Source organism: Prunus persica, chromosome G2 (assembly GCF_000346465.2).
Source record: "Prunus persica cultivar Lovell chromosome G2, Prunus_persica_NCBIv2, whole genome shotgun sequence".
In the NCBI taxonomy this organism is placed as follows: Eukaryota; Viridiplantae; Streptophyta; class Magnoliopsida; order Rosales; family Rosaceae; genus Prunus; species Prunus persica.
The window spans coordinates 23,267,905-23,273,780 of NC_034010.1; the positions used below are offsets into that span (position 1 = coordinate 23,267,905).

A 5,876-nucleotide genomic window follows, 5' to 3' on the forward strand; every position below is an offset into this window, starting at 1 on the left:
TACATCATATCAGTTTCATCCATCTAATCTAACCCTAATAATATATACTCATATATATATATATGTTTTCTTTTTCATGTAATTAAATATTTGTGACTGTGTGTGACTCTGGGTAGACACAGTAAAGACACAGAGAGAGAGAGAGAGAGAGAGAGAGAGGGTGCATGGGGTCGTGGTCATTTCTGGAAGTGAGAGAGAACACAGCTGGTAGGGTCGAGTCTGCACCAATGTTTTTGTCTTTTTATATCGCCTTTATGACTCTTGCTATTATAAATTTATAAGTTTATAACTCTCTCACCCCTCAACCCCATACCATAGTTACCATACACCCCCCATGATCATTATTCTTTCTCATTCATCATTCTCATCCTCCTCCTCTCTCTCTCTCTCTCTCTCTCTCTCTCTCTCTCTCACCCCCCTTGAAGATAGGCGAGACTCTTGGGGGACAGAGAGATAAAAGAGATCAGAGAAAGCACACATAGTCCACATATATATAGAGACACACATGATCGTCAAAATCATGGATTTTGAAGAAGAGGATAGATAGATATGTGAAGCTTTAGCTTTTGAGGGGAATGTTGTCTGGCTCGAGGACACTTTTCCTTGATCTGTATTTCTTATAGATCAACCTGTATATTTATATCTAGGTATACATATATATGGCTTTTGGTGAATTAGTGTCGTCGGACCAGGCTTCATTCCCCCCAATTTATGGCTTCCATTGACCTGTTCTTTTTCCACGGCAGAGGGCTTAATTCTTCACAGTCTTAGAGGTTTGCCTTCTGTTTTCTTTTTATGTTTTAGATGATTTGCTATTTTGGGTTCTTTTTTATGTTATGTTTTGTTTCTTTTCTGGGGTTATTTATTGGCAGTTTAAAATCATGGGTTTTTGTTTTTAGATCAATTAAGGTTGTTAGTTTTATGCAGATTGGAGTAATGATGGAGTATTTGACTACTATTGCTCCTTTTTCAGTTTCATAGACTGCATAAAAAGTTTCATCATTGCTCTCCCTTTTCATTTATTTGTTTCGTTGTTCATGATCATAAAATTATGATGATGTTGTTTTTGTCAGTCTAAGGCTCTAAGCGCTTTTTCCGCTTCATCATTATCCAGATTTACCTCATGATGCCTTCCAGTATCTGATCTGTCTGTTTCTGCCATTTTTCAGATCTGGCTTTTTTGGCTTTCTATTTAAACTTTGGTAAACATTCTCTCTTCTTTCTCACGTTCTAACTCTCTCTCTCTCTCTCTCTCTCTCTCTCTCTCTCTTAGGGTTTCGTAGGTCTAGATTTAGGCTATTATCTAAATGAATCTTTTAGAAAATAGCATAAGCCTTTGCTTAGGAGAACAAGCAAGGAAATGACACCCTTTCTGACATTGTTTGAAATGCCTATTTTCATTTGTCAACAGTTTTCTATTGCTCTCAGTCAGTAATCCTTTTCTCAGAGTGTTGATTAATAATAATGTTTAAAGATACATATATATATATATATATATATATATGATTGCTGTATTTCATCATTTTGCAGATCAGTTAATTATATTCTTGTTACTTTTATTTATATGCCATGATGCTTCAGAGCTATCTTTCTTTTGGTCTTGATGATAATGTCCTTGCTGGACATCTCTTTATAACTTGAACTTTGCTTCTTTCAAAATGTGATGAGCGTATGACATGTACATTGCAGCACAAAGGACAACTATAACTTTGGGTAAGTGTGTGTGTCTGGTTGTCCAAAAGAAAGCAAGTCCAAAAGAAAGCCTGGTCACTTGCCTTTCCTTTAGTATCTTCTTAGTGGATATACCTATTGAAACCCTAATCTTGTTCATCTTTGATTTGCTGTGAAAAGCTTTGTGAATCAAAGCTTTTAGTCACTCACATTGTCTTTTCCCCTCCTGACTTTTTGTCTTTTCATTATGGTTTTATTTGACTGACTGTGCTAGCTAGCTCAGAGTCCAGGGGCTTAGAATACAGCCATTGCTGAAAACTAAGGGTATTGAAAATGCATATGCTAGACAAGAACAAGGAGCACTGTGGAGGTAATCTAGATGCCCCAAACAAGTTACAAACTACTAATTTGATCAAGTTCTTCTTAGAACTTTCTTAAGCTTAAGAGTTTAAGAATTCCCTTTGTACAATCCCAGAGTTCAATTTCTTCTTGAAGTCAATGTAATCTAGTGTTTTGTTGGTCAATGTAATCTAGTGTTTTGTTGTCTCCCTTATTTATTTACTCATTTTGGTTACATTGGAGTTCGAACTGGGTGCCATCATGCCACCACCACTATAGTGGGAACCCATTGGCGTTATCTCCCTTCTTTAGAAACTATACATGTATTCTTCAAGGCTACTGATTAATCCCAGAGTTCAATTTCTTCTTAATTATTCTAGTGTTTTTTGTTATCTACATTCTTTAATTTCCTTCTTAGTTTTGATAACAAGGTTTTGGAACATGTGTTGTCTTGGCCTCTAAGAACTTATAGTAATTAACATTCCTTATTCTAATTCATGTAAGCTCTCTTTCTGTCCCTCTCAATCCCACACACACACACATTTAGATCAGCACATTCATCTTCAGATATTGCTTGCTATTATATACATGCAAGTGGTCTTCTTGTCTCTTTCTAGTTTTTTCACACTATTATTTTCCATGTCACATAACCCTGATTGCAAGAAAAGTCAATGTATGAAAAGCAGCTGGTTTGGAATCAAGGAAGAAATCTCATTTGCTAGCAATCAAACTCTTCCCCTTTGTGCTTTGATGTTTTCACTAATGTGGTAATTAAATCTAATTTCCTTGTTTAAATTGGAAGTTGTGGGCACTCATGTTTTTTGTATTTACCTTGTGCTTTTGTCCTTCTCTTCTTTAACCCTTCTTTAATTCATTGTTGTTAATATACAAAAGTTCCTTTTGGGAAATTGAATCTTTTTGACCTTTGCAAACATAAAAGTAAAAACTTTATTGCTTTGTTTGTGCCCATAATTTTCCACACAGAGAGAAAGAGAAAGAGAAAGAGAAAGAGAAAGAGAAAAGGATAGAGATAGAGATAGAGATAGAGATAGAGAGAAGAAAGATAGCTTTGGTCATGAATGGTGAACTCCAAGAAAAGCTTTTTGTGCATGGCCACAACTTTCAATGAATAATTGGTGTGATTGTTCCCACTTGACAAAGACTCTCTTAATTAACTTAATTTAAACCCTTTTGAGGAGGACTTTGGATAATTGTTCTTGTAGCTAGCTAGCTAGCTATAGCTGTTAGATAGATGCATGGGAAATTTGGGCTACTTGGTCCTAGCAGATGGGAAGTTGTGGACCTCCTTTCCTTATAGCTCCATACTTAGGCACTGTACAATTGTTTGAAGCCTATAGTAGACTACTGTAGGATCCAAGGCAACTTAATTTGGTTCCACTTTGAACTTAGTCCCTCATTAATTGGCAGGATTGACTAATAAGAATTGTGCTTTGTGCTTGCAGCTGCTGAGATTTCATTTGTTTCATTAATTCTTGTTGAGTTTTCATCTGTTGATTTCGCTTTATCTCTAGCAAGGTTTTTTTTTATTTTTTTATTTTTTTTTTATAAAAAATATCTTGCCACTCAACTTTATATTGAAATGAGATCAAAATCAAGTGGTACAAATTAAAGGGAGCAGAAATGCTTGTCACTGCAGACTCACAGAGTAGTAATGCTTCAGTAGACAGTGAGGAGGGCATATGCTTAGTGGGAAGAAATACATTAATCTAAGCTACAATCACTTAGAATGATTTATATTAATCTGAGTCCTTGATCAAATTGAGTGGAGACAACTATATGTCATCAATGTATCCATGTTAGTCGAATCTAAGACCTCTTCCAATTATGTAGAGACAACTACCCCTAAACTAAACACTAGTTGGTGTTTCTTTTCGGGTTTGATATTGTAATGATCGATCAGTGGCTTGATTTGGCTAGGTAGAGTTCATATACAAATGAAAATATCTATAAGTTCTTTATTTTTAGTTTACTTCCTTTACAAAAGGGTAAGGCGAAAGTAAAAACTATTGCTGTGGAGATGAGGGGTACATCAATGCTCTAACACCCACCAAAGATTCATTAGCCAGCCCTTTGTAATTGGATAATTTTGGACTTTAAATCTTTGGGCTACCGGTGCACTGTTTAAGAACCGTGGCCAGCCCTTTGTAATTGGAACTTTAGGCCTAATTCCGCCAAAATTGTGCCTTTGTTCTTTCACACTATAGGTTAAAATATGGCTATTTTTTATTTGTCATTCGTTAGGGAGGGGGATGAGGCATAATTATATTGTGTTGTCTTAGAATTGTCTTTTATGTGAATCGAATCTAGGTGCACTTGGAAGGAGGGGGAGAGTTTGGCTTACTTTTCCACTGTGGTGCCACCCCATGTGCGTTAAAATTCAGCTATTAGCAGGAGCATAATTTATGCTGTCATCTTCATTTTGGCCTCCTACCTAGACAACAAAATCTTCATTTTTAAAGCATGTTTTTCCAATAGCATGAGGTAGGTCGCACACTTGTTTCATACACTTCAACCATAACATCCTTTCTTCTAATCTTCTTCTTTGGTTCTTTTTATTATTATTATTATTTTTCCATCTATTGGGTTTCAAATGAACGTCTTATTGATTAATCAAACACTAAAAGCCTTATTACTTTGCCAAACTAATATTCATTTGTTAATTAGTGGGATTTCCAATTGGACCCAACAAGTCCCAAAACTCCACGGGTCAAGCTCAAACTAAACCTTTAGGCTCAGACAAATGGGTCAAGCTAAGTTTGGGCTTGTAGGGTGGATGCAATGCAAGGTCCAAATAATAACGTAATTATTGTTGGCAATAATATTTTTGCGTTTGGCTCCAAATATAATTTGGTTGGTTCAAATTAGAGAAGACCGATTCTCCACTAGCTAGCTAGCTAGTAGTAGTGCCGAGCAGGTGGAAATGGAACAGATCCATGTATAAGCTGCCGGCTTCAATGCATTGACCTCAATGATATAATATAATAATTATTTGAGGATCAAAGGAAATTATGTTTCACGAAAGATATTCAGAGACAAAGCAACCTCCCCCACTCCAGCAATAAAACGGAGAATAACATGTCAATTACATCTTCTTTTCTCTTTTGCTTTCTTCAAAAAAGCAACACTGAATCTGATGGCTCACTCCCCCACTTTGGCTGGTTTTTTTATTTATTTCTTCCATCCCCATTTCTTGACTTTGCATCTTGCTAATCTATACCATATATTTTATGTGTCCCCTTGCTTATTTAGTTTAACAAACATAATCATGTATAGTATGTAATTGTATATAAGTTGGAAGAACATAACTTAGTGGGTAGTTCTACGACACTTTTTAATCATTTCGTACATATATTATATATATAATTAATTTAGTGTATTTTTTAAATATAGAAATTGTATGGTTCTTTTAATGCTAATTGACTTGTGTATAACTTAGTTGATACAATTTATACAGAAAAGAAAGAAAAAAAAATGCTTTAAGTGGGTAGCATATTTTGTGACTTTTTAAATTCGACCATTGCTTATCAACGAGATATATAGTCTAGTGTAAAAGGGTCTTGATTTGCAAACTAGTTGTCTCAAGTTCGAACCCCTAAGGCACTTTGGTCGTGTGTGTGAGAAACTCCCCTCCCCACTGTGATCTTAGGTTCAAATTATAAATTGTAACTCTCTTAGGAAAAGAATTAATAATTGATCCACGACCTCATATTCTTAGAAATATTCTAATAGAGATTTGTGAGTATTTCTCCTGAATCATTTTTCCTTTTTAGTACTACTTTCTTTTGTTCCGAAAATATTGTGAGAGCTTAGCGTTGAAATATTCAAGAATGAAGAATTTTGGTATG

At 35.3% G+C, this 5,876-nt stretch overlaps 1 long non-coding RNA gene across 1 annotated transcript; it reads left to right on the forward strand.

The window, feature by feature from the left end:
• On the forward strand, positions 307-5,484 carry LOC109947715. The gene is made up of 2 exons (XR_002270521.1): positions 307-2,777; positions 4,339-5,484. It is a non-coding gene; the product is annotated as an uncharacterized LOC109947715 (long non-coding RNA).